Source organism: Nicotiana tabacum, unplaced genomic scaffold, assembly GCF_000715075.1.
Source record: "Nicotiana tabacum cultivar K326 unplaced genomic scaffold, ASM71507v2 Un00003, whole genome shotgun sequence".
Lineage (NCBI taxonomy): Eukaryota > Viridiplantae > Streptophyta > Magnoliopsida > Solanales > Solanaceae > Nicotiana > Nicotiana tabacum.
This window is the reverse complement of record NW_027438241.1, coordinates 259873-263553: the sequence shown is the minus strand read 5'-3', so window position 1 is coordinate 263553 and position 3681 is coordinate 259873.

The following is a 3681-nucleotide window of genomic DNA, read 5'->3' as shown; positions in this document are numbered from 1 at the left end:
CCGTCTAGCAATAATCGATTCTCCGACCGGTGTAGATACCGCAAAAGGATCACTTAGTATTTCAGGCACTATACCAAACTTCCTCGCGACAAATGGGGTAATATACGATAAAGTAGATCCCGGGTCTATCAAAGCATAAGCATCGTGAGAGCAAATGGTTAATATACCTGTCACAACGTCTGGTGAAGACTCCTGGTCCTGTCGACCCGCTAAAGCATAGATACGGTTCTGATTACCACTTGAACTGGAACCTCTACCTCTGCCTCGACCTCTACCAGCCGAAGACTGAGACTCACGCCTTGAAGGATGCACGGACATAGACGATCCTGTTGCTGAACTCGCTGGTTGTGCCATTCCCCCAGAATCTCTATTTGGGCAATCTCGCATCATATGCCCCGGACGCCCACATGTATAACAAGCATCAGAACCTGCTCGGCATTGACCCAAGTGTCCTCTACCACAGATGTCACACCGCGGAGAAAATGACCATGTTTGCGCAGAACCTCGTTGTCGCTGCAAACCCGACGCCCGTGAGCTCTCACCTGGTCCTGACTGATTATAGCGGTCATACCCGTAACCCTGTAACTGAGGTGGCGGAGGCCTAGGTGGCCGTCCGAAGTACTGGGTCCTATAACTACCCTGAGATTGTGACCTGGGAAATCTCATCCTCTTACGTTGCCCTTGCTCAGCCCTCTCTGTACCCTGCTGCCGACGCCTACCCCTTTCTATATTCTGGGCAAATGCCTGAATCCGGGAGATATCCATACTATCCTGCAATGCAGCGGTGGCACATGCCTCGGTTAACTCTGGGGCTAACCCTGCTATAAACCTGTGAATCCTGTCCCGCATAGTAGAAACTATGGATGGTGCATATCTGGCCAATGAGTCAAAACAGAGACTATACTCTCGAACACTCATATTACCCTGCTTGAGGGCTAGAAACTGATCGACTCGAGCCTGTCGGATCTCCCGCGGTAAGTACTGGTCAAGGAAAGCATCTGAAAAATTCTCCCAAATAGCTGGAGGTGTATCACGTCCCCTGGACCTCTCCCATCCCTCATACCAAAGGATGGCTATATCTCGGAGTCGAAAAGCTGCTAGCTCAACTGCCTCTTTCTCCGTGGCATGCATAACACGAAAGATCCTGTGAAGCTGATCTATGAAATCCTGCGGGTCCTCCCTCTGATCTGTCCCCGTGAACTCTGGGGGACTCAAAGCAATAAACTCTCGGACCCTTGAACTCCCAGACCCCTCAGAAGTTCCTGCACTAGCTGATGCCCTAGCATGTTGCTGGGTAGCTACCAACTGTGTCAACAAATGCACCGCACTCCTTAAGTCCTGATCTGATGGAAGTGGAGGGGGAACTGGATGTGCGGTTTCCCTAGGAATCTCCGTAGTTGGTGGAGGAGCCGGTAATGGCTGAGTAGGGGTCTCCCCTTGAGCCTCAGACTGGGCCCCATCTACTGGGGGTACCCTGTTGGTCCCCTCACCTACTACTGTATCTCTCCTCTGGCTAGCCGTAGTCTTCCTAGTCACCGTCATCTGTGCATGCAAACACCAACACATAAGTTTAATTCAAATTTCCTATAACTCAGTTCTATAGCACGATTTAGATTTCAAAGAAGTGTAACCAACTCCTAAATGCCCTGTAGTTCCTTGCTTATATAATGTGGTGCACAACACATCTATAAACAAGACCCTACTAGACACGGCTTGTAGACTCCCTAGGACAGAACTGCTCTGATACCAAGTTTGTCACGCCCCGAACCTAGGAGCGAGACAAGCACCCCGTGCCTCACCTAACCTGGCGTACCAAATTGCGACTAAGGGACTCTGAACACATAATGTCATACTTTGGCCATGGGGCCACCTTGCAAGACAATTTGCGAAGCAAAATATAAAACTGAATGGAAACTAGCACTAACTAAATATCAATATAAAGCTAGGCCGACAAGGCCGTCATAGCTACTACAGCTGACAAACCACCAATTTATACAAACCCAACATACTGCACTAACCAACAGGATATGCCTACAAGCCTCTACTGATAGATGTACTGTGATCGGAACAGGGCCCCGACCTACCCATAACATATATACAGATATACATAAGATGTACACAAAACTCTAGTCCTGGCAACTCCAAAAGACGTGGAGCTTACCGATCAGGCGGAACTCGGAAAACACCTACTGAGGAGGTCTACCCGTCTGTCTGTCTGAACCTGCACGCATGAAATGCAGCGCCCCCAAAAAAGGGACGTCAGTACGAAATAATGTACCGAGTATGTAAGGCAATAAAATAACTGAAATCTAAAACTGAACTGATAATATGATAACTGAAATTAACTGGGAGTCAAAGATGATCTGGAGATATACTTACCTGCTGATACTGACTCAACTCCTTCAATATAGTAAGTAAAATAATTGTACGGCCTTATAAGGCTCGGTATATATAACTGCTCTGCCATAGTAGACTCGCTTATAGGCGCTCGGCCATACTAGGCTATGTATCTCGACCATGCTGGGCTCGCTCATAGGTGCTCGGCCACAGTAGGCTCGGTATATAACTTTCGATCTGATCAGAGGTTGCCCAATAGGGGCCTGCCCATCGATTATAGCTCGATGGTAATGAAAATACTGTAATACTGTATATATAGGCTTGTTGCTCTCTTGACTAGAAGAAGACAATACTAAAATTGAATATAGAGTCTCGATAAGGAATAATATTGTAACTTATGAGACTAGAATAGTGTGAATAAATTCATGAATATGAACTTCTCTTTTTGTCTCATTACTAACACATGTAGCTACGAGATCATGCCAAAATGAAGGAAGGCTTAGCCTTAACATACCTTATCACAATCTTTTCAATCACCAAGTTGAACTCACCTCTTCGCACCTTAATCTACAAGAATGATAATAATACTATCGTTAAGTTACGAAAGGTACAACTATCGCACAACGAACGACAAACCTATTTTGTATTAAAACGGGCAGCATCTCCCCTATAATATGCCCTTCCTCCAACTTCAAGATAACACCAACAATACAAGGACAGAACAATAACAACATATATACATCATTTTCCAGCCCTATATACACCATCAAATACTACAAAACAGCCCAACACACCCCAATCTCTTCGTACACAAAACGACCACCGTAGTAGTGTCAAACGACCCGAAAATGTTATGACGAACGACCAGCCAACCACCCTACATTTATATGGTGTTTATAAACCCCCTTCCTCCTCCAAAACTCCACAAAATAGTAATAAAACACGCAGCCCAACAGCAACACAAAACAGTCCACAAAACAGTCCGCTACAAGTGAATAACTCGAACTCACGGCTTCCGATCACCATCCCGTGAGTTCTTACAAGTATAGAACGACTTACCATGAATTTACAGAAGAAAAAATGGATGAAAGAGAGCAGTAAACTCACCTTATTTGTTGGATAACTCAGCTCCTATCTTGGTTCTTCAAACTCTAAGTTTTACCTCCAATTGGAACTTGAAAGGGAGAGAAAATCAATTAGGGTTTGTGGGAAATTTTTGGGAGGATTCTTTGCAGAGCTTATGTCTGGTTATTATGCTCTATTTTAAGTCTAATATATGAAGAAAATAGGCCCTTAAAAGGCCTCTTTGGACGACCCGAAAATGGCCCATTTTTGGGCTTTCAT